General features: G+C 49.7%; 1 pseudogene; it reads left to right on the forward strand.

Moving 5' to 3' along the window:
* Positions 1-26419, forward strand: part of LOC125510223 (protein CHROMATIN REMODELING 35-like) — an 87879-nt pseudogene that overhangs the window by 15416 nt on the left and 46044 nt on the right.

Genomic DNA, 26419 nt, shown 5'->3' on the forward strand with positions numbered 1-26419 from the left:
AACAAAGTGAGGGCCCTCAAACTCAAGGACAAGACCAAGGGCAAGATTAATCTCAAGATGGTGTTGTAACATCAAGTGATGCCCAAGGTCAAGCTCCCTCCTCCGAGCAAGTTCAAGATCAAGTCCCACGTGATCAAGAACAAGCTCAAGATGACGCTCAAGATGATCAAGTGACCACTCCTCGTCTCACCCCCGAGGACGAATTGGAGCGTCGTGCCGCCAAGGTTGCTTCCAAGCTCTCCACCAAGGATCATCTCATGACGAATGTGTTTGGAAGCTTAATAAAGGGGGTAAGCACTCATAGACAATTAGCAAACTATTGTGAACATCACGCGTTTGTGTCTTGTGTCGAACCCCACAAGGTCTATGAGGCGCTCGAAGATCCGGATTGGCTCAATGCCATGCATGAAGAACTCAACAAATTCGAGCACAACAAAGTGTGGAGATTGGTGCCAAGACCGACGGGGAACCACAATGTCATTGGAACCAAGTGGATATTTAAGAACAAGCAAGATGCCCATGGGATTATCATTCGCAACAAGGCTCGTTTGGTAGCACAAGGTTACTCCCAAGTCGAGGGTATCGACTACGATGAAACCTTTGCTCCCGTTGCTCGTCTTGAATCCATTCGCATGTTGATTGCATATGCTTCTCATCATAACTTTATGTTACAACAAATGGATGTGAAGAGTGCTTTTCTTAATGGTCCTATTAATGAATTGGTTTATGTCAAGCAACCCCCCGGGTTCGAGGATCCCTACTTTCCTGATCATGTGTATCAACTCGATAAGGCACTCTATGGCCTTAAACAAGCCCCTCGTGCGTGGTATGACCACATTACCGAGTTGTTACAAGACCGTGGTTTTGAAGTGGGGCTAATCGACCCCACTCTTTTTACTAAGAAGGTCAAAGGGGAGTTGTTTGTGTGCCAATTATATGTTGATGATATTATCTTTGGTTCCCCTAGCAAAGCTTTCAATGAGGAATTTGCCGCTCTCATGACCTGAAAGTTTGAGATGTCTTCCATGGGAGAGTTGAAGTTCTTTTAGGGTTCAAAGTGAAGCAAAGGAGAGAAGGAACTTTCATAAATCAAGCCAAATACACTCAAGACATGCTTAAGAGATTCAAGCTAAGTGATGTCAAGCCAGCGTCCACTCCCATGCCCACCAAGTGCCAACTTGACATTGATCCCAATGGTAAAGCGGTGGATCAAAAGGTATATCGCTCCATGATTGGCTCCTTGCTTTACCTTTGTGCATCTAGACCGGATATCATGTTGAGTGTGGGAATTTGTGCACGGTTTCAAGCCGCACCTAAGGAAAGTCACTATGTGGCGGTCAAATGAATCTTTCGGTATTTGGCTCATACCCCAAACTTTGGCTTATGGTACCCAAGAGGAGAAAATTTCAAGCTTGTAGGTTATTCGGACTCGGATTGGGCGGGAGATAAAGTGGATAGGAAGTAAACTTCCGGAGGGTGCCAGTTTCTTGGTTGCTCTTTGGTAAGTTGGTCTTCCAAGAAGCAAAGTTGTGTGTCTCTCTCGTCCACGAAAGCGGAGTATGTGGCTGCCGGTAGTTGTTGTGCACAACTTTTATGGATGAGGCAAACTTTAAAGGATTACGGTGTCACTTGTGACAAAGTACCTCTTTGGTGTGACAATGAAAGTGCCATCAAGATTTCCCTCAACCCGGTGCAACACTTCAAGACAAAGCATATTGAGATTAGGTATCACTTCATCCGGGATCACATTAGGTGAGGGGAGATCGATCTCAACTATGTCAACACTCATGATAACCTTGCAGATATATTCACGAAGCCTTTGGATGAAGCAAGATTTCGCGAGTTAAGGCATGAGCTAAATATCATTGATTCGAGCAATGTGACTTGAACCCCTGCACACCCCACCTCACTCAACGTGTTGTCTAGTTTAGGTGTAGGCATGGACATAGGGGGAGTGTTGTTCTCTCAATGAACTTTCCCTCCCCTCATAATGCATAAACTAACCAAACTCTTTCACATTAGCCATTTCTTTGGCACTCGTGCTTCAAAGATGAGTGTTGGTCATGGGCCCAAGGTTAAAATCTTCGCGGTGCCATACCTCTAAACTCAAACATAGGTGGCCTCGGCCACCGCCCTCTCTTAAAGAGGTGTGTGTTTCTCGTTCTCTTTGTCATTTTTGTGTGTGTTTTGTTCCCGTTTTCTTTTCGTTCTTTTTCGAGTGTTAAGCCCCTTTTTGCCCAATCCTACCGCCCTCACCAGTGGTACTGCCACTGAGGGGCGGGCGCTGGGGGTTATATCGGGGCGGGGGAGTTATTTTCTCCCTATACCCATTCGTCCCCAGTCACTCATCTTCCTCGTCGCTCCAGTGACGCCTCGCCGTGGGAGGGCACCGGCTGGCCGCCGTTTTCCGGCCGCTTCTCTCCATTCCCTCTGGTGGAGTCGTTCTCCATCTCGTCCTCCAGCCATGGATGCCGGTATTGCCTCCATTCTCGGTTTCTCTTTGCCTAGATCTTGCATCTAGTTCTTAGGGGCAATAGGCATTGTTCTCTAGTTTTTTGGCTATGAAGAGGCTTGTGGTGGATGGAGATTGCTTCTAGGCTCTTTGGATTGATGTTTGGTAGGATAAATTTTTGAATTTGGCATCCCGGTAGTGCCGGATCTGACCACGGTAGTAGAAAACCGCTGTTCCCCATTCTGGGTGGTACTACCGCTCACCTTGAGCAGTACTACCGCACGAGTGGTACTGCCGCTCACTGTGAGTGGTAGTGCCGCCCGAGCGGTACTGCCGCGGGTAGATTGCGGTACTACCGTCGGATGCCCAGTTCCAATATTTTCTACCTCACCTTGATCCTTTTTGTTTCGCTTGGTGGCTTATGCTCTTTTCTTTCATGTGTTTCTTCTGGTCGTGTGTTTGGTTCTAGGTGATGATCATCCTGAGCAGCAGGTCCGCCGTGTCAACCCCGGGCGTGCAACGTCAAAGTGCTACCGCACCTCTGAGCCAGCAGGTGGTTCTTCTAGTACTCAACCGCCGCCAGCAGGCGCATCCTCAAGTGCTCCACCACCACCTCAGCAGTCGAAGAGATCCGCCAAGAAGCCAAAGGGAAAGACTGTGACTGAGATGACTGCCAAGGAGTTTTGGGCAAAGCGTCGCCGCAACCCCTATGAGGAAGACCAAGATCCCTCTTTGGTCAACCGCCCATTCTGGAACCGCTTTCAGTTTGCCATCTATTTTGATGTGATCAAGGCCAAGAAGAATCTCTATGTTGATGTACGCTCCATCGACACGGATGCTATGGAGAAGGACCCTGAGTACTTTGGCGAAGCCCTTCAGATGTGTTCTCAGCTAAACATTCTCAGGATCATGCAGTTCAACAAGGATTTTGATGCAGATTTGGTGGCTCAATTCTTTGCTACCGTTCATCTTGGAACTGATGCCGACAGGACTCTGACTTGGATGACTAATGACAAATTGCTTTCTGTCAAGTGGCAGGCCTTCATGGAGTTACTTGATGTGGAAGGTCACATGCTTGAGACTCCAGTCAGCTTCCGCGCTCACCGCAATGCTACATCCACTCACAAGCAAGCCCTTTGGCCCTACTGTACTGTGAAGGTTAACCTAGTGACTAAGAAGGAAACCTATGAGCTGTCTGCCTATCTGGACATTCTTCATCGTGTCTTCCGTGAGACTCTCTTCCCTCGCATCGGGAATCTGGATATGGTCCACTCCTATCTCGTGGACATGCTTATTTTCTGCCAGCATGAGAAGGAAGCAAACACTGGAGAGAGCCTGGACATTTCTCATGTTATGTGGTCTGAACTTCTCTCTGCCGTTTCTGAGCGCAAGTGCCCGATATATGGTCCATTCATCATGAGGCTCATTGAGAAGGCCTGGGCACGTGTCTATCCCAGAGTGATGTTGGAAACTGGAGACTTGTTTTCTCAAGGAAGAAGGATAATTGGGGCACCCCAGTGCCTAAACCCGGGGGCCCATCTACTGTTGCCGCAGCCATGGAGACTGAGACTGAGGCTGAGGCTGATGCTGGCGATGAGGACTATGAGCCGTCTGGGACAGAGCCCTCTTGGGCAAAGAAACTCAAGCACAAGATGAGGAAGCTCTTCTGCATGGAGTCACATTGCCAATACATGACTCATGTGGCGGAGAAGAAGGCCAGGGGGCGTCACAAGGAGCTCATGCGTCAGTTGGGTGCAACCGTTGTTAGTGGTTCTGAGGGACAGATCACTGAAGAGGAGGAAATGATTCACCAGCATTGCCCTTGGACTGATTCAGACGCCGAGCAGTTTTCGACCAATGACGAAGATGCAGACGATCACGCTGAGATGTGATGTTTGAGATCCTCAGCTTGCCATCACCTGGAGCCATAGCGTTGCTCTTTGCCCTTTTGGTGTCTCGATGCCAAAGGGGGAGAGAGTTTAGGGATTTGTGTTGTTGCCGTGTTGCGAGTATGTCTTTGTGTTGTCTTGTGTTTTCTCGTGTGTTTTCTCGTTGTCTTTGCTTGGTTTGGTTTGGTGCCAGTGAGACCTAAGTTCTAGCATACGGTGTGAGACATATGCTACCCTATCGCTACCTTATTACTTATGTCTATTCAGTACTGTAGTATCTTATGAGTTGCATGCTTATCCTGTTTTATACCCTGCTCTCATATATCCTGTGCTTAGAATTGTTGGACTATAAAATATAGGGGGAATGTTGATCCGAATGTGTGTGTCTTGCGTTCCAAGGCTCCACTAACTAGGTGCACACATTCAGGGGGAGCCCGTCTATATTTTGTAGTTCTAAGTATCCTTAATTTTATATCTTTTCCTTGTGCAAATCCCTAGTTGTCATCAATCCACCAAAAAGGGGGAGATTGTTGAGGCATATCTCTCTCGATGTGGTTTTGGTGATTGATGACAATGTGTTTGCGTACTAATCGTGTGCTTTGAGCATTTCAAAGATTCATCCTTGGCACGAGACGATTTCTTCCCCTCGGAGTGTCATTCAAGACGGTGTAGCTCTTTCGTTTCTTTCTCGGTGGACTAGTTGTGTAGAGGGCACCATACTATCAAGAGGGGGTCCGCCTTAGTATTACTTGGGTGGAATCAACACGTACACATCCGCTTCTCACCCTCCGAGCCCTTCCGCTTCTATGAAGAGACCTTCTCTCTTCTTGTGGGTTTTGTCTAGGTCCCAGCGGTAGTACCATGGTACCCAGCGGTAGTACCGCTGAGGGGTCACAAGCGGCGGTATCGCTCCGCAGCGGTAGTACCGCCGGTGACTCCGCAGCAGTACTACCACTGGCTTGCCAGGTCCCTACCGCGTCGATTCGAGGGGTCTTTTTCTGTGTCGGATTGTGCGGTACCTCGCTGCGGCAGTAGTGCGGCAGTACCGCTCATTAGCGGCAGTACCGCCCTTCCTCCGCGGCAGTACTGCCCGGTTCCCTCTTTCCCTTTACCCTTTGTTCTGCGCGGCAGTAGCGCCAAAGGGAGTGGTAGTACCGCTTAACCCAGCAGCAGTACCGCTGTCTCCCGCGGTAGTACCGCCCTCTGCGGGGCTATTTAGTGAGGCAACGGTTGGATTGTTGCCCCCACTATAAAAGGGGGTCCCCTTCTTTCCCGTTGACTCACCTCTTCCCCCTTAAGCTCCATTAATGCTTCAAGCTCCATTTTCGCCTGATCTATCTCTCTAGCCAATCAAACTTGTTGATTTGCTCGGGAGTGGTTGAGAAGGGCCCGATCTACACTTCCACCAAGAGATTTTTGATTCCCCCACCTATCCCTAGCGGATCTTGTTACTCTTGGGTGTTTGCGCACCCTAGACGGTTGAGGTCACCACGGAGCCATAGTCCATTGTGGTGAAGCTTCGTGGTATTGTTGGGAGCCTCTGATTAAGTTGTGGAGATTGCCCCAACCTTGTTTGTAAAGGTCCGGTTGCTGCCTTCAAGGCCACCAATAGTGGAATCACGGCATCTCGCATTGTGTGAGGGCGTGAGGAGAATACGGTGGCCCTAGTGGCTTCTTGGGGAGCATTGTGCCTCCACACCGCTCTAACGGAGACGTACTTCCCCTCAAAAGGAAGGAACTTCGGTAACAAATCCTCGTCTTCATCGGATCCACTCTTGGTTATCTCTTACCTTTACTTGTGCAAGCTCATTAGTGTTACTTCTCTCGCTTGCTTGCTTGTTTGTTGTTGTTGCATCATATAGGTTGCTCACCTAGTTGCACATCTAGACAACCTACTTTGATGCAAAGTTTAATTCGGTAAAGAAAAGTTAAAAATTGTTAGTTGCCTATTCACCCCCCCTCTAGTCAACCATATCGATCCTTTCAGTGTGGCCCATGCATATGCATGCAGGGGAGGTGTGCTATTTGAATAAGCAACACACGTCCTTGACGTGGAACCTGCCTCACAAACCACACACACGGGCGGGAACGTCGAGGACCGGCTGCGTTCGTCCCCGAGACAGAGTCTTCGGTGGGTGATCCCATCATAGAATGGGCCTAGACTTGGTCTGTCATCTCGCGATGACATGCACTAACACGAAGAAGCAGTTATTCCCCTAGGCCGTCGGGGCCACCGGAGGGGTGCCAGTCTCTAGAACCGGACAAGGCCCATCTGAAGAAGAAAACACAAGATGGTAATTATGATGTGCTAAGGTTGTTTGCCAAGCATGGAAGACAACAACAAAAAAAGTATAATACATATTATCGAGAATGCACAAGAAGGAAAGAAATCTAGGTTAGATGCTTTACTGAGAGCGCCTCTCGGAAAAGGTGGCCATTGCCGAGAGCCGAGAATTGACCCTCGGTAACCACTGCCCTAATTTTTTCCCATTCTCTTTTGGTTTTTGTTTTGCACTATCTTTTTTGTATCTCATATTTCATATGCTTTTACGACCAGAGTTTGGAAATTCCATGACTTTTGATGAATTTTTTCGATAAAAGACTTTTTATGCACTCGTATATATATATATATATATGCTTTTTGGGTTAGATTTGTTCAAAACTCAACTTTAAAGAGTGTAAAGTAAAAAACATGAGAAGAAGCAGTTGTTGACCGTGGCCTACCCACTCTCTCGGTGCCGGTCAACTTTCTAGACCGGCACCGAGAGAGAACTTTAAAGAGTGTAAAGTAAAAAAACATGAGAAGAGGCAGTTGTTGACCATGGACTACCCCCTCTCTCGGTGCCAGCCAACTTCCTAGAAGGGCACCGAGAGAGAACTTTAAAGAGTGTAAATTAATAAACATGAGAAGAAGCAGTTGTTGACCGTGGCCTACCCCCTCTCTCAGTGCGGGTCAACTTCCTTGACCGGCACCGAGGGAGAACTTTAAAGAATGTAAAGTAATAAACATGAGAAGAAGCAGTTGTTGAACGTGGCCTACCCCCTCTCGCGGTGTCGGTCAACTTGCTAGACCGGCACCGAGAGAGAACTTTAAAGATTGTAAAGTAATAAACATGAGAAGAAGCAGTTGTTGACCGTGGCCTACCCCCTCTCTCGGTGCCGGTCAACTTCCTAGACCGCCGGGGCCACCGGATAGCCCATGCATATACATGCGATGGCCTCCTTTGAGAGCATAAGAAGTTTTGAGGCCAACGGAGCAACAGGACCCACACTTCCTACACAAAACTGGACACATTCCCTCTCGATACCCATACACTTTCTCGAAGAACGGGCCTAGACTTGGTCTGTCATCTCGCGATGACATGCACTAACACGGAGAAGCAGTTATTCACCATGGACTACACCCTCTCGGTGCCGAACAATGCCCTAGACCGTCGGGGCCACCGGATGGGTGCTCGATATATAGACCGCCCGAGGGGGGGAGGGCACCCCTACATGCGTGTGGCCCATGCATATGCATGCAGGGGTGGTGTGCTATTTGAATAAGCAACGCACGTCCTTGACGTGACACATGCCTCACAAACCACACACACGGGCGGGAACGTCGAGGACCGGCTGCGTCCGTCCCGGAGACAGAATCTTCGATGGGTGATCCCGTGACAGAACGAGCCTAGACTTGGTCTGTCGTCTCGCGATGATATTCACTAACATGGAGAAGTAGTTATTCACCGTGGACTACACCCTCTCGGTGCCGAATAACGCCCTAGACCGCCGGGGCCACCAGATGGGTGCTCGATATGGAGGCCGCCCGAGTGGGGGGAGGGCACCCCTACATGCGTGTGACCCATGCATATGCATGCAGGGGTGGTGTGCTATTTGAATAAGCAACGCACGTCCTTGACGTGGCACATGCCTCACAAACCACACACATGGGTGGGAATGTCGAGGACCGTCTGCGTTCGTCCCCGAGACAGAGTCTTCGGTGGGTGATCCCGTGACAGAACGGGCCTAGACTTGGTTTGTCATCTCGCGATGACATGCACTAACACGAAGAAGCAGTTATTCCCCAGGGCCACTGGAGGGGTGCCGGTCTCTAGAACCGGACGAGGCCCATCTGAAGAAGAAAACACAATACGGTAATTATGATGTGCTAAGGTTGTTTTCCAAGCATGGAAAACAAAAAAAGTACAATACATATTATCGAGAATGCACAAGAAGGAAAGAGATCTAGGGTAGATGCTTTACCGAGAGCGCCTCTCGAAAAAGGTGGCCATTACCGAGGGCCGAGAATCGACCCTCGGTAACCACTGCTCTACCGAGAGTCCTCTCGGCATAACTGCAACAGCCAAGTGCCTTCAACTCCCAGCGCATGCCTCTTTGCCGAGTACTGCCCTTGGTAAAATTTTGTTCCCAGTTCTGTTCATACTGTTTTTTGCTCGAGTTGGTGCAGCAAAAACATTTTTACAATACTAAACTTGTATTTCAAGTCACACAGGTTAACAACAAACTCACATAAGCGTTAATCCACAAATAGTTCACACAAGCTTCATTTCAAATCACAAAGTAGCTCTTTAGTACAAGTGCCTACTTACTAATTAAACAACAAAGTGGTCTACATGCATGCACCGTATGATAAAAAGCAACACCACAATTATGACAAACTGAAAGAGAATTATGAAGTTCTTCAATCCACTGAACCAGCTAAGCCTTGTTTGGCTTGCACCATTGCGTTCATTAGTTTTTATCTTTTGCTTAAGCAAATACTGATTGTAATGATACTCTGTCGTCTCTTTATTGTTGGATGATTCGTGGGAGTTTCCTTCATAACGAAGTATTTGTTCATTGCATTCCGACCATGAATTGTAGACTCCTGGACACCGTCCTCTGGACACCACATAACACTTCATCTACAAAAGAACAAGAAATAATGCACATAATACATAATCAACATAAGCATTCATCACTCGTACAATCAAAAGCATCGCAAGTGGCCATCCAAGTCCATATCAGCAGGTACTTAAGGATACAACTAAATCAACGTCAAACTATTTAGGTGACTACTCCAAGGTGTAGTTGGTGAAACCAGTGATCGTCGAGTCAGAGCACATGGGGGCATCCCCCATAGTGGAGGACCAAGCATCGTCGGGAATGATGGTCGGTGGACTCAATGGCTCCTTACGTGGTGGAGCCTTGCCCTCCTTAGCTGGGGGATTCTTCTTGGCTAGATCCACAAAAAACTTCATTATGATCAGCTGTGGGTTCTTCTCAAGCAGTTCCTCCAAGCATTCCTCGGTGCTCTTCTCCGTGTCCGTGGAGTCGACCCTAATGGAAGCTTCGCCGTTGGAGGAAGCCATAGCCAAAAAAAATCGATCGATGCTAACACCTTTCATCACACAATGGAAAATAACATAAGAATCAAACATGAAAGATATAACATGAAGATCTCACGTAGATCGACCGCCATCATCAAAAGTCGATTTTCTTCCTCCAAGAACAACTCTCAATGACACTCTCGCACGTATGTACGGTGGACACTCTCGCTGGTGATGGTATATATGGTGGACACTCTCTCATGGGTATTTCAACTTTCGGTGATGGTTTAGCTGGGTGAGCCCCTCGTGCGTTATCAAGATATTACATGAGGAGGAGCTCACACAGATCACAGTCATTGTTCAAAACTTGATTTTTCTTCCTCCAAAGAACAACTCTCATCAACACTCTCTCACGTATCTCATCGGTCACATCCACACATAGCATCCATGCATACAACATTATCAACAATTATCTACATTTTTTCTTTTGATATAGAAAAAAATGTATCTACATGGCATCCATCCATCTATCAATCCATCCAACTATCTATGCATCCATCTATCAATCCATCCATCTATCTATGCATCCATCTATCAATCCATCTATCTATGCACACATGGAGAGGAGGGGGGCTCACCGGAGGGAGGAGCTCGGTGTGGTGTGGGGGCAGCGGTGGAAGGGGCGCCGGCCGGTGGAGGGGTGCCAGTCGGTGGGGAGCAGATGAGAGGAGTGGAGGGGCGCCGGTCGGTGGGGAGCAGAGAGAAGAAACAACAGGGGGAATATGCTTAATTAAGTAGTCGACGTCACCTTTACCGAGTGCTTGTCGGTGCGGCTCTCGGAAAAGAAATCAACTCTAGATCTAGGTTACACTTTTACCGAGAGTAACTCTTAGAAAATATGTCCCCCTAGATCTAGGTTACACTTTTACTGAGAGTAACTCTCGGAAAGGTGGCCTTTACCGTTAGCCGACCCTCGGTAACCACTACTCTAATTTAGTCCCACCTCGCCGGGCGAAGGGCAGCCGCACTGGTTTATAAATCCAGCCGCGGCTGCTCTATCGAACTCCTCTATAAAGCAGGCTTCTAGGCCTAACTATGGTGCGCTGTCCTGTGAGCATGCTGGCCCTGATGGGCCTGAATTTCACGCCCAAGGCCTAGCAGGCCCACTGGACAGTGCCCCAACAATTTTTATATAGTTTTTTTTCTTTTCTGCTTTAATTATTTTCTTCTATTCATTTCTGGGTAGTTTTTATATAGTTTTTTTCTTTTCTACTTTATTTATTTTCTTCTATTTATTTCTGAGTAGTTTTTTTTCTTTTCTGATTTATTTATTTTCTTCTATTTATTTCTCAGTAGTTTTTTTATACAATTTTTTCTTTTATGCTTTATTTATTTTCTTCTATTTATTTCTAAGTAGTTTTTTTCTACTTTATTTATTTTCTTCTATTTATTTCTGAATAGTTTTTTTCTTTTCTACTTTATTTATTTTCTTCTATTTATTTCTGAGTAGTTCTTTTATATAGTTTTTTTCTTTTCTGCTTTATTTATTTTCTTCTATTTATTTCTGAGTAGTTTTTTATATAGTTTTTTCTTTTTTGCTTTAAATAGTGTAAAGTAAAAAACACGAGAAGAAGCAGTTGTTGACCGTGGCCTACCCCCTCTCTCGGTGCCGGTCAACTTTCTAGACCGGCACCGAGAGAGAACTTTAAAGAGTGTAAAGTAAAAAACATGAGAAGAAGCAGTTGTTGACCGTGGCCTACCCCCTCTCTCGGTGCCGGTCAACTTCCTAGACCGCAGGGGCCACCGGATAGCCCATGCATATATATACATGCGATGGCCTCCTTTGAGAGCACAAGAAGTTTTGAGGCCAATGGAGCAACATGACCCGCACTTCCTGCACAAACCGGACAGATTCCCTCTCGATACCCATAGACTATCTCGAAGAACGGGCCTAGACTTGGTCTGTCATCTCGCGATGACATGCACTAACACGGAGAAGCAGTTATTCACTTTGGACTACACCCTCTCGGTGCCGAACAATGCCCTAGACCATCGGGGCCACCAGATGGGTGCTCGATATAGAGACCGCCCGAGGGGGGGGGGCACCCCTACATGCGTGTGGCCCATGCATATGCATGCAGGGGTGGTGTGCTATTTGAATTAGCAACGCACGTCCTTGACACGACACGTGCCTCACAAACCACACACACGGGCGGGAACGTCGAGGACCGGCTGCATCCGTCCTCGAGATAGTATGTTCGATGGGTGATCCCGTGACAGAACGAGCCTAGACTTGGCCTGTCATCTCGCGATGACATGCACTAACACGGAGAAGCAGTTATTCACCGTGGACTACACCCTCTCGGTGCCGAATAACGCCCTAGACCGCCGGGGCCACCGGATGGGTGCTCGATATGGAGACCGCCCAGGGGGGAGGGCACCCCTACATGTGTGTGGCCCATGCATATGCATGCAGGGGTGGTGTGCTATTTGAATAGGCAATGCACGTCCTTGACGTGGCACGTGCCTCACAAACCACACACACGGGCGGGAACGCCGAGGACAGGCTGCGTCCGTCCCCGAGATAGAATCTTCGGTGGGTGATCCTGTGACAGAAGGAGACTAGACTCGGTCTGTCATCTTGCGATGACATGCACTAACACGGAGAAGCAGTTATTCACCGTGGACTACACCCTCTCGGTGCCGAACAATGCCCTAGACCGACGGGGCCACCGGATGGGTGCTCGATATAGAGACCGCCCGAGGGGGGGAGGGCACCCCTACATGCGTGCGGCCCATGCATATGCATGCAGGGGTGGTGTGCTATTTCAATAAGCAACGCCCGTCCTTGACATGGCACATGCCTCACAAACCACACACACGGGCGGGAACGTCAAGGACCGGCTGCGTCCGTCCCCGAGACAGAGTCTTCGGTGGGTGATCCCGTGACAGAACGAGCCTAGACTTGGTATGCCATCTCGTGATGACATGCACTAACACGGAGAAGCAGTTATTCACCATGGAGTACACCCTCTTGGTGCCAAACAACGCCCTAGACCGCCGGGGCCATCGGATGGGTGCTCGATATAGAGACCTCCCGAGGGGGGAGGGCACCCCTACATGCGTGTGGCCCATGCATATGCATGCGGGGGTGGTGTGCTATTTGAATAAGCAAGGCACGTCCTTGATGTGGCACGTGCCTCACATACCACACACACGGGGAAACGGACGCGTCAGGTCTACACGGATGGGATCTTGCTGTGGCTTTGGCCCAGATGTTGCTCCAAAGTGTTCCTATGGGCTGACCTAACACAATCGGGTGGAGAGTTCCACTGTTCAAAGCCCGTCCATGCAAAGTCAAAGGGCTAGATCCCGTGGTCAAACGCTACAGGGTTAGGCAGGACGGGGGCCTTGGGGGGGGGGGGTAGCAATGACATCGGAGCATCGCACCGGGCCCTCATACATGTCGTACGGTGTGGTGGCATGTCCGAAGAGGCGGCACGTGTCTCTGTGGTGTGGCCCCCCTCACGGACGGGGCCACCACCGGCACCTGGAGGGGGGAAACGGACGCGTCGGGTCTACATGGATGAGATCTTGTTGTGGCTTTAGCCTAGACTTGGTCTGTCATCTCGCAATGACAAGTAGTAACACGGAGAAGCATTTATTCACCGTGGACTACACCATCTCGGTGCCGATCAACACCCTAGACAGCCGGGGCCACTGGAGGGGTGCCGGTCTCTAGAACCGGGCGAGGCTCATCATTTGAAAAAGAAAACACAAGACGATAATTATGATGTGCTAAGGTTGTTTTCCAAGCATGGAAGAAAACAACAAAAAAAGTATAATGCATATTATGGAGAATGCACAAGAAGGATGCTTTACCGAGAGTTCCTCTTGGAAAATGCGGCCATTACCGAGTGCTGTTGGACGACCCTCGGTAACCACTGTCTGTGCGGCTCTCGGAAAAGCCCCCGAGATCTAGGTTAAGACTTTTACCGAGTGTCGCTAAAAGTTGGCTCTCGGAAATGTTTCCCGTGGGGACTTATGCAAAATTTCCCCTCGCGCGCGCTCACTCCTCTCTTCTCTCTCTATTTCTCTCGCCCCCGCCCCCTCTGTCCGCCGCCGCCCCTTAGTGCTGTCGCCTCATTTGGCGAGCTCTGTCGCCTCCGCCGTCGCCACCACCGGGAGTGCCTCCCCCGACCCCTCCACCTCCACCGAGCCCCCCCACCGCCACCTCCACCGAGCTCGTCCACCGCCACCATCTCGAGCAAGCTTCACCGAGCACCACCGACGCGACATCCCCTCCACTGAGCTCTACCACGTCCGGCATCCACCTCCCCCGCCGCCCCCCTGCCCCATTGGTGAGCCCCTACTCAATCTCGTTTTTTTGAAATAAAAGGGGTTTCCCCCCTCTCCATTACAACAAAAGGTGTATATATATGCATAGTGAATAATGTGTGTGAGTGTGTGCTTTGTATGTGTGTGTGTCAGTGAGTGATGTTGGTGTATGTGTGCATATATAATGAATGGTTTTTATATTTAGGTGTGTATATATGTGCATATATAATGAATGGTGTATGTGAGTGCGTGTGTGGGAGAGGGGTGCTATTGATGTGTGTGTGTGCATGTGTGAGTGAGTGTGTGATGTGTGTGTATGGATATGTGAGTGTGTTTGTGTGTGGTGGTGTGTGAGTGAGTGTAATTGATGTTTGTGTGTTTGACATATGATTGACACAACTTCATTCTTTCATGCAGGACATGCATCTATTTTGACAATAGAGAGAGTGAATTCTGTTGCACGCTTCAAGGATAATCTCTTCCCGTTCATGTGTAGGTTTTCATTATTTGTAGATCACTGTCGGTGTCAAAACCGACGGATCTCGGGTAGGGGGTCCCGAATTGTGCGTCTAGGCCGGATGGTAACAAGAGGCAGGGGACACGATGTTTTACCCAGGTTCGGCCCCTCTTGATGGAGGTAAAACCCTACGTCCTGCTTGATTAATATTGATGATATGGGTAGTACAAGAGTAGATCTACCACGAGATCAGAGAGGCTAACCCTAGAAGCTAGCCTATGGTATGATTGTTGTTCGTCCTACGGACTAAAACTCTCCGGTTTATATAGACACCGGAGAGGGCTAGGGTTACACAGAGTCGGTTACAATGGTAGGAGATCTACATATCCGTATCGCCAAGCTTGCCTTCCACGCCAAGGAAAGTCCCTTCCGGACACGGGACGAAGTCTTCAATCTTGTATCTTCGTAGTCCAGGAGTCCGACCGAAGGTATAGTCCGGCTATCCGGACACCCCCTAATCCAGGACTCCCTCAGTAGCCCCTGAACCAGGCTTCAATGACGACGAGTCCGGCGCGCAGATTGTCTTCGGCATTGCAAGGCGGGTTCCTCCTCCAAGTACTTCATAGAAGATTTCGAACACAAAGGTAGTGTCCGGCTCTGCAAAATAAGTTTCCACATATTGCCATAGAGAGAATAATATTTACACAAATCTAATCTGCTGACGTATTCCGTAGCGTGACATCACACCACGGCCAAGTCTTTATTCGAATCATTTTACTATCCCACCTCATCGCGTTTAGCGAGGCGGTTTCCTTGGCACGTCTTGTTAAAGCAGAGATCGTGTCCCCTTATTCCGGGATTCTCATCAATACGGGTGTGGGTAATCCAACCGCGCCATTGACTACGGCGCTTGGGAGATAAGCGAGTTTTACCAGGCAGGTGGGGGCGCATAGTCGTCCGCCCATATAAGGGGATAAGGATCTGCCTTTTCATCCACGCCTTCTTCCTCCTTTGCCTATCCATTTCCGCGCACTCGAGCTCCAGCGCCCAAGTCTGCACACCCCACCTCAACCTTCTCCAGCCATGTCCGGAGCGGGAGGCAAGTGGATGGTCTCCTCCATCACGGAGGGACACATCAAAAGACTGAGGAAGGCCGGATACTTGTCTAACGACATTGCGCATCGGCTTCCCGAAGAGGGGCAGCTCATCCCCACCCCCAGGCCCCATGAGAGGGTAGTGTTCCTCCCCCATTTCCTCCGCGGACTGGGCTTCCCTATCCACCCATTTGTCCGGGGGATCATGTTCTACTATGGCCTGGATTTCCATGATCTGGCCCCGAACTTTGTCCTCAACATCTCGGTGTTTATTGTCGTGTGCGAGGCTTTCTTCCGCATCCGCCCCCATTTCGGCCTATGGCTCAAGACTTTCAATGTCAAGCCGAAGGTGGTGCGCGGCACCCAAGCGGAGTGCGGAGGCGCCATGGTGGGCAAGATGCCCAACGTCCTATGGTTAATGGGCTCCTTCGTGGAGTCCCTAAAGGGGTGGCAGTCGGGGTGGTTTTACATCACCGAGCCACGCGACCCAGAATGGGTCGCAGCCCCCGAGTTCCGATCCGAACCCCCTACGCGGCTTGCCTCCTAGAAAGAGACGGGCCTGTCGTGGGGTAAAAAAGGAGAGCTGACCGGACTCCAAACATGCGTCCAAACCCTGGTGGACAGGAAGCTCAAACTTGTCAACGTAGTCCAGGTTATGCTCATCCGCCGGATCCTCCCGTGTCAACAACGAGCTTTCAACCTGTGGGAGTTCGACCCGGCGTGGCACCGAACTCTGAGCAGGCTCTTCGACACGACGTACGAAGATGCCTGGAAGGTGCTTTTCAAGGGCGCCGAGGCCCCCGCATCCGCTACCGAGGATCGCGGATTCAGCACGCAGCGTCATGCTCGTGCGGTAAGCTGTTTTTACCTTTTACAGGGTATTAGTTTTTTACAGTTTGACTCCATGCGGGATCTAAGCTCCCTTACCTTTGACATGATTGGCAGGAGATGTCCGGACAGATCAACTATCCGACCCCTTTGCCCGAAGGCCCAGCGGACACTCGCTTGGCGAAGCTGCTGGTTCCGGCACCCTACGTGGTGCCGGAGAAGAAGGCCAAGAAGAAGGCCACAGGGACTCGAAAGAGTGCCCGGCGCCAGGAGGTGTCGGATTCATCATCCGACGATTCCAAGGCACACTCCTCCCATGAAGACGAGGAGGAGGAAGAAGAGACCTCTCCCCCTCCAGTGGGGGGAGGGAAGAAAAGGAAGGCCGCCCCAACTGGGGAGGCCGAAGGGTCCAAGAGGGGGAAGACCCCTCCTCCGGACTACTCCACCAACACCGACGACGGCGAAGAGGAGTGGCCGCACAGGGCCAAGCCCCTGGCGAGATCGTAAGTATCTGGATACCAGAGTGATTCATAGTATTCCCCCATTGCACAGTTTTTCCTTATGTTGAACATGATTGTGCAGTCCGCCCAAGGCCGGGCTCGACGAGTCGTCGAGCGGCTCCCTGGATTCGTCGGATGTGAATTCGCTTCCGACGGCTTCCTCCCCCCACCCTACGGACGGCGCTAAGGTGGCGTCCCAACAGGTTCCAAGCCAGGAGGAGGTGGTCCTGGAGGCGCCGCAAGGCAACCTCCCGGACTCCAGGCGTAAAGGGGATAAAACCCCCAAGGGCTCCGAGTCCGGCCTTGAGCCGGACACCGCGCCGGAACCTTCAATGGCTCCGGTATCCAGTAGGCAGCCTCCTTCCAAGAGGAGCGAGCCTACCGAGCCGGTGACCTCCGTCCAACCGGAGGCACCGGACAATTTGCTGCAGACGCTTAACGGCGCCTCCATCGACGAGGAGCACCGCACTATTAGGAGTGCGGTGATCCAGAAGGTTCAGTCCGCCAAGAGCGGACTGACTGAAGCCTGTGCCAGCCTTCTAACAGGCTTTGAGGTAAGTAAAGAATATGTAAAAATATTACTGCATAGACTGTAGCCCCTGATGCTTTGTTCGGTGTTCGGAAAGAAAAGCCGAATAGAGGATCTAATAACATTCACAGGAGTCTAACATGATCAAGTCAATATGCGTATGCAGGCTTCGCTGCTGGCCTCCGCTGCACTGACTGCGGAGGTGGATACGCTGAAGCAGAACCTCGAGCGGTCCAAGGAAGAGCTCGGCCTAGCCAAGCAGCAGCTCGAGGAGAAGGAAGGTAAGAAATACCTTATTGAAATATGTGAAAGGTGCAATTGCAAAAAGTGACAGGATTAACGCGGCTATTGTAGGGGCCACAACTGAGGTGGCGACCCTTAAGCAAGCGTTGTCCGAGGCCGAAAAGAGGGCGGCCACGGAGCGCACCGAGTGGGAGAAGCATGAGACGCAGGTTGGCGAGGTGCGGCAAGAGCTCCGGGCTCTCATGAAAAAACATGAGAGTTTGGAGCTTGACTCGAAGATGCGAGAGTCTGAGCTCGCGGCGGCCATTGAAGATGCCAAGTCTGCCAAGGCCGAAGCCAGAAGGCCCTCCAGGAGGTTGAGGCAATAAAAAAGATAGCGGCGGGTAAGGCATTCTTTATGCAAAGCAAGCACGTAAAAGTGAATTACTTGTCACTTGCCCGAATCCGGAGCTCTCCAGGAGCATTCGCAGACTTGCCCCGTAGCGTGTCGGATGCCGCCGCCTTCTACCGATCCGAGGAGGGAAGCTCGACGGAGAAGGTGTTCTGGTCTCAGTATGCTGAGGCCGAACACCCGGTGCCCTTAAGCGACCAGCTGAAACAGCTGGTCGAGCTCCATAAGGTGGCCGAACAGGCCATGAAGGGCCTCATAGTCCGGCTGTGCCCTGGAGAGGCCATGCCTGGGAGCTACTTCGGGCTGGTGAGGCGGCTGGTGGAGGCCTGTCCAAGGCTCGAAGTCATCAAGCGCTCCGTATGCATCATGGGTGCCCGTAGGGTGCTTGCCCGTGCGAAGGTGCACTGGGGCAAGCTGGATGCTGAGAAGCTTGTGAAGGACGGGCCACCGCCAGGCAAGGAGCATCGCAAGCCCGAGATGTATTATGAGGGCGTTCTGAAGGGTGCCCGCCTTGTGGCGGATGAATGTTCCATGAATGTAATTTTTTAGTGAACTCGCTCGTTTTGTCCTGTGCACTGAAAACTTGTTCATGTGCGCTAAGCAATGCTTTTTGAATTTAAAATATTACCTTCTGTGCGGCCGTTTATCAAATTTGAGAGATGGCGAGTCGTCGGCTTCTGCCCCCATGGCACGAGTGCTGGGGTGTTCGGGATAAACATGAGCGCTCTTTTTCCCATTCTTGGGTCCTTCAAGGGAGGCGCTCAACACAACGAACAAGGCAATCGGACTATAATGCTTGAGCACTCTCACTTAGCCATAGAATTCTATAATTTTAAATTTCGGCGAAGCCCCTAGTATTCGGAAGACCGAGTTCGGGGCGCTATCCACGCCTAGGCCGGACAAATCCGACTCCTCGCTCTAAGCGGCATAAGTCTTTAGGGACTCGAAAACCTCTCGAATAGAGACCAACTCTCGCCTCATCATGACGGTCAGTTTTAGCTTTCTCTACTGAGGTGCTTAGCCCAGCTCAACTGGGGCACAATCGCAGTAGTTCTCCTAGTGCTACCTTAGCCGATATAATGGAACGTAAGGTACCAAAACATAGGAGCCGGGCAAACCCAACTATTGACCCAAGACATGATTCGGAGCCGATGCATATAATGCTATAAGTTCGGGGTGCTGCACTTGTGAAAGTGTTCGGACTTCTCACACCATGTTGTGGGGTACTTAAGCCCCTGGCGTATTGGCCGTACCAAAGTGTACGGGTGCAACATGTCATTAATGAACATATATTCGTAAAAAAGAGGTAATGCAATAATAGACGGAAGCTATGCATTGTTTATTTAAAAAAGCTGCGATCAAAGTAGAACGATACAAATAGTGCGATAAGAAAAAGATGGGACTGTCAAATATGTCCTTTCCAGGGGCGAGCTGCAGAATGTTATGCGAAACAGGTATACTGCTCGTTATAGAGACCACCTTAGAATTCCATAGTGCAGCGTAGCTTTCTGCTTCCCTGGTTGTATCGTTTGTGCGGCAATTGTACTGCCGGACAAGCCTTCCGTAGAATGGAGTCCTGAAAGTAAGAGAAAATTAAGAAATCGGCAGCCCCTAGTGCGGTTTAAGCCGCGTTTCGGGCGTGCCGTGATGGTGCCCCTCCCCCTGTGCCCATGGTATTTCCAGAGCGTAGTTATGTACGCGCAGCACTGGTTTCGCAAGTTCCCGAGGGCTGGGGTTGGGGCCGCATTGTTACGCTTGCTCTGAATGTGCCGGGCGGTCTTGGTGTAGGTTACTCATGGCGCGCTTGACGGTGTCCGGACGTTTAATGGCCGGAATGGAGAATTGCCTTGAGAGGCTGCTTTGTACTTCCGCTGCAGTAGCCGCCGTGTGCTCCTCCGTTCGAAGAAAGCGTTCGGTATTTCCATTGACCGTGATGACGCCTTGAGGGACTGACATCTTGGGCTTGAGGTATGCGTAGTGCGGCACCGCATTGAACTTGGCAAATGCGGTTCGCCCGAGCAGTGCGTGATGGCCACTGCGGAACGAGACTATGTCGAAGATTAACTCCTTGCTTTGGAAATTATCCGGAGATCCGAAGACCACTTCGAGTGTAACTGAGCCTGTACAGTTGGCTTCTACACCTGGTATGACGCCTTTAAAGGTCGTTCTGGTGGGTTTAATCCTCGAGGGATCGATGCCCATTTTCCGCACTGTATCCTGATAAAGCAGGTTCAAGCTGCTGCCGCAGTCCATAAGGACTCTAGTGAGGTGAAATCCGTCAATAATTGGGTCTAGAACCAATGCGGTGAATCCGCCATGATGGATGCTAGTGGGGTGGTCCCTTCGATCAAAAGTGATCGGGCAGGAAGACCATGGGTTGAACTTTGGGGCGACTGGCTCCATCGCGTATACGTCCCTTAGCACATGCTTCCGCTCCCTCTTGGGGACGTGGGTTGCGTATATCATGTTCACCGTCCGCACTTGTTGGGGAAAACCTTTCTGTCCACTGTTGTTCGGCGGCCGGGGCTCCTCCTCGTCATCGCTATGAAGCCCCTTGTCTCTGCTTTTGGCATTTAACTTGCCTGCCTGCTTGAACACCCAACAATCCCTGTTGGTGTGATTGGCTGGTTTTTCGGGGGTGCCATGTATCTGGCTTGAGCGGTCGAGTATTCGGTCCAAACTGGACGGGCCCGGAGTATTTCTTTTGAATGGATTTTTCCGCTGACCGGGTTTAGAGCCTTTGAATCTGGCATTAACTGCCGTATCCTCAGCATTGTCTCCGTTAATGCGGCGCTTTTGCTTGTTGCGACGCGACCTACCACTGCTGTCCTTGGTATCCGAATTACCAGGGCTCTTGGTCATGTTATTGTTGCGAGCTAGCCAGCTGTCTTCTCCCGCGCAAAAGCGGGTCATAAGTGTCGTGAGGGCTGCCATAGATTTCGGTTTTTCCTGTCCTAGGTGCCGCGCAAGCCACTCGTCGGGGATGTTATGCTTGAAGGCTGCTAGGGCCTCTGCGTTCGGACAGTCGATGATTTGATTTTTCTTGGTTAGGAACTGTGTCCAGAATTGTCTGGCCGATTCCTCTGGCCGCTGAATTATGTGGCTTAGGTCATCAGCGTCTGGTGGTCGCATATAAGTGCCCTGGAAATTGTCGAGGAATGCAGCTTCCAGGTCCTCCCAACAACCAATTGATTCTGCTGGCAAGCTATTAAGCCAATGCCGGGCTGGTCCTTTAAGCTTGAGCGGGAGGTATTTGATGGCGTGCAGGTCATCACCGCGGGCCATGTGGATATGAAGGAGATAGTCCTCGATCCATACCGCAGGATCTGTTGTGCCATCGTATGATTCGATGTTCACGGGTTTGAAACCCTCGGGGATTTGATGATCCATTACTTCATTTGTGAAGCATAGTGGGTGTGCGGCGCCTCCGTATTGGGCTACATCATGACGCGGCTCAAACGAGCTTTGTCTACTGTGTTTGGCCCGGCCGGATTTACTGTATCCCACGTGACGAGTACCGTCTCGTGCCGTGGGGCGCCCACATGATCCGTAGATCGATCTTGTTTGCCTTGCCTTGTCCTTCAATATATCTCGCATGTCTGGCGCATTTTCCCATCCTTGGTAGTTTTTGAGCGGCGCTGGGGTGCAGCTTGAGTGGAGGGCCAAGAGGCCTCTCTGTCGCGGCCACGGGGTGGCCGGTCGGCCGCATCATGCGTTGGTGATGTAGGTTTAGGTGCTTCCTCCTCTAATTGGGGTAGCAACCTGCGCTTTGGGTAGCTCTTGGAGGGGCGTTCGAGTTCATACTCTTCGGTCGCAAGGACTTCAGTCCATCTGTCGGCTAGCAAATCTTGATCAGCTCTAAGTTGTTGCTGTTTTGTCTTGAGGCTGCTCGCCGTGGCCATAAGCCTGCGTTTGAAATGCTCTTGTTCGACGGGATCCTCCGGCACGACAAATTCGTCGTCATCGAGGCTTGCCTCATCTTCGGAGGGAGGCATATAATTATCGTCCTCGACCTCTTTGTCTGCCGCTCTCTCATGAGGGCTGGCTTCTCTATCCTCCTGTGCTGAATCTTGCTGGAGGTGGTTGTCTTCGGCACTGTCCGGGGTGTTATTATCCCCCGTGCCGGAATCACCGTTTTTGTTTTGGCGGGATTTAGAGCGGCGCCGCTGACGCCGGCGCTTAGGCTGCTTCTTGGAGGGGTCATCCTCCGCTGTTCCATCGCCATTGCCTTCTTTTGGGGTGTCCACCATGTATATATCATACGATGAGGTGGCTTTCCAGTGCCCTATAGGCGCTGGTTCTTGATCGTCTCCTGCATCGGCGTCCATACCGTCGATGTCTTCGGAGTCGAAGTCGAGCATGTCGGTTAAATCATCGACAGTGGCTATGAAGTGGGTGGTGGGTGGGCTTTGAATTTCTTCATCATCCGCATGCCAACCTTGTTGACCATAGTCCGGCCAGGGCTCTCCTGACAAAGAGAGAGACTTTAGTGAATTCAGAATATCGCCGAAGGGTGAGTGCTGAAAGATGTCCGCGGCGGTGAAATCCATGATCGGCGCCCAATCGGGTTCGATCGGTCGGGGCACGAAGGGCTCGGAGTCTGGAGAGGAGTCCGGCTCCTTGGAGTCACGGGCTTCGCATAGAATAGGGCTGGTGTTCGGCTCGATCGCCGTAGAGATTGCAGCCCCCGAGGCGGTGTCTAACCACCCATCCTCGGTTGGTGTGATCGGCTCCGAGCTAGGGGTCGGAGCGGACACAGGTGCAGCCTCCAGGGCACTGTTCGACGGCAGAGCTAAATCATGCCCATCGTGACAGTACGGCGCGCTCGGCTGTGGCTCGAATCTGTCGAAGATCAAGTCTCCGCGGATGTCGGCCGTGTAGTTCAAACTTCCAAATCTGACCTGATGGCCAGGGGCGTAGCTTTTGATCTTCTCCAGATGACCAAGCGAATTGGCCCGCAGTGCAAAGCCGCCGAATACGAAGATCTGTCCGGGGAGAAAAGTCTCACCCTGGATCGCATCGTCATTGATGATCGGAGAAGCCATCGGGCCTAAAAGTGACGACACAGAGGAACTCTCAATGAAAGCACCAATGTCAGTGTCAAAACCGGCGGATCTCGGGTAGGGGGTCCCGAACTGTGCGTCTAGGCCGGATGGTAACAGGATGCAGGGGACACGATGTTTTACCCAGGTTCGGGCCCTCTTGATGGAGGTAAAACCCTACGTCCTGCTTGATTAATATTGATGATATGGGTAGTACAAGAGTAGATCTACCATGAGATCAGAGAGGCTAAACCCTAGAAGCTAGCCTATGGTATGATTGTTGTTCGTCCTATGGACTAAAACTCTCCGGTTTATATAGACACCGGAGAGGGCTAGGGTTACACAGAGTCGGTTACAATGGTAGGAGATCTACATATCCGTATCGCCAAGCTTGCCTTCCACGCCAAGGAAAGTCCCTTCCGGACACGGGACGAAGTCTTCAATCTTGTATCTTCATAGTCCAGGAGTCCGGCCGAAGGTATAGTCCGGCTATCCGGACACCCCCTAATCCAGGACTCCCTCAATCACCTAAATAGTCATGTAACCTAGGTGTCTCCCGTTTGGAAGGGTTGTATCTATAAATATGCAAGTCTTTGCATATTTATAACCTTAACTCTTTCGAATTGTCCACGTTTTCCATGGACAACCCGAGGATGTGTAGGTGATAACCCACAAGTATAGGGGATATGCAACAGTTTTCGAGGGTAGAGTATTCAACCCAAATTTATTGATTCCAGACAAGGGGAGCCAAAGAATATTCTCAAGTATTAACAGCTGAGTTGTCAATTCAACCACACCTGGATAACTTAATATTTGCAGCAAAGTGTTTGGTAGCAAAGTAATATGATAGTAGTGGTAACGGTAGCAAAAGGTAACGATAGCAAAAGTAATATTTTTGGGGTTTTGTGGTGATGATAACAATAGCAACGAAAAAGTAAATAAGCGAAGAACATTATATGGAAAGCTCGTAGGCAATGGATCAGTGATGGAGAATTATGCCGGATGTGGTTCATCATGTAACAGTCATAACCTAGGGTGACACAGAACTAGCTCCAATTCATCAATGTAATGTAGGCATGTATTCCCAATATAGTCATACGTGCTTATGGAAAAGAACTTGCATGACATATTTTTTCCTACCCTCCTGTGGCAGCGGGGTCCTAGTGGAAACTAAGGGATATTAAGGCCTCCTTTTAATAGAGTACCGGACCAAAGCATTAACGCATTGTGAGTACATGAACTCCTCAAACTACGGTCATCATCGGGAGTGGTCCCGATTATTGTCACTTCGGGGTTGCCAGATCATAACACATTGTAGGTGACTATAGACTTGCAAGATAGGATCAAGAACTCTCATATATTCATGAAAACATAATAGGTTCAGATCTGAAATCATGGCACTCGGGCCCTAGTGACAAGCATTAAGCATAGCAAAGTCATAGCAACATCAATCTCAGAACATAGTGGATACTAGGGATCAAACCCTAACAAAACTAACTCGATTACATGATAAATCTCATCCAAGCCATCACCGTCCAGCAAGCCTACGATGGAATTACTCACGCACGGCGGTGAGCATCATGAAATTGGTGATGGAGGATGGTTGATGATGACGATGGCGATGGATTCCCCTCTCCGGAGCCCCGAACGTACTCCAGATCAGCCCTCCTGAGAGAGTTTAGGGCTTGGCGGCGGCTCCGTATCGTAAAACGCGATGAATCCTTCTCCCTGATTTTTTCTCTCCGAACACGAATATATAGAGTTGGAGTTGAGGTCGGAGGAGCTCCAGGGGGGCCACGAGGTAGGGGGCGCGCCCCTACCCTCGTGGCTAGGGTGTGGGCCCCCTGGTCTTGATCTTTTGCCAATATTTTTTATTATTTCCAAAAATACGCTCCGTGGAGTTTCAGGTCATTCTGAGAACTTTTGTTTCTGCACATAAATAACACCATGGCAATTCTGCTTAAAACAACGTCAGTCCGGGTTAGTTCCATTCAAATCATGCCAGTTAGAGTCCAAAACAAGGGCAAAAGTGCTTGGAAAAGTAGATACGACGGAGACGTATCAACTCCCCCAAGCTTAAACCTTTGCTTGTCCTCAAGCAATTCAGTTGACAAACTGAAAGTGATAAAGAAAAACTTTTACAAACTCTGTTTGCTCTTGTTGTTGTAAATATGTAAAGCCATCATTCAAGTTTTCAGCAAAGATTATGAACTAACCATATTCACAATAACTCTTAGGTCTCATGTTTACTCATATCAATGACATAATCAACTAGCGAGCAATAATAATAAATCTCGGATGACAATACTTTCTCAAAACAATCATAATATGATATAACAAGATGGTATCGTGCTGGCCCTTTCTGAGACCGCAAAACATAAATGCAAAGCACCTTTAAAGATTAAGGACTGACTAGATAGTGTAATTCATGGTAAAAGAGATCCAGTCAAGTCATACTCAATGTAAACTAACAGTAATGAATGCAAATGACAGTGGTGCTCTCCAACCGGTGCTTTTTAATAAGAGGATGATGACTCAACATAAAAGTAAATAGATAGGACCTTCGTAGAGGGAAGCAGGGATTTGTAGAGGTGCCAGAGCTCGATTTTGAAATAGAGATGAATAATATTTTGAGCGGTATACTTTCATTGTCAACATAACAACAAAGAGATGGCGATATCTTCCATGCTACACACATTATAGGCGGTTCCCAAACAGAATGGTAAAGTTTATACTCCCCCTCCACCAACAAGCATCAATCCATGGCTTGCTCGAAACAACGAGTGCCTCCAACTAACAAGAGTCCTAGGGGGAGTTTTGTTTGCAATTATTTTGATTTGATTTGCATAAAGCATGGGACTGGGCATCCCGGTGACCAGCCATTTTCTCATGAGTGAGGAGCGGAGTCCACTCCTCTTGAGAATAACCCGCCTAACATGGAAGATACGGACAACCCTAGTTGATACATGAGCTATTCGAGCATACAAAACAGGATATTTATTTGAAGGTTTAGAGTTTGGCACATACAAATTTACTTGGAACGGCAGGTAGATACCGTATATAGGTAGGTATGGTGGACTCATATGGAATAACTTTGGGGTTTATGGGATTGGATGCACAAGCAGTATTCCCGCTTAGTAAAAGTGAAGGCTAGAAAAAGACTGGGAAGCGACCAGCTAGAGAGCGACAACAGTCATGAACATGCATTAAAATTAATCAACACTGAATGCAAGCATGAGTAGGATATAATGCACCATGAACATAAATATTGTAGAGGCTATGTTGATTTTGTTTCAACTACATGCGTGAACATGTGCCAAGTCAAGCCACTCGAATCGTTCAAA

This window comes from Triticum urartu, chromosome 5A (genome assembly GCF_056163025.1).
Source record: "Triticum urartu cultivar PI428250 chromosome 5A, HENAU_Tu73, whole genome shotgun sequence".
In the NCBI taxonomy this organism is placed as follows: domain Eukaryota; kingdom Viridiplantae; phylum Streptophyta; class Magnoliopsida; order Poales; family Poaceae; genus Triticum; species Triticum urartu.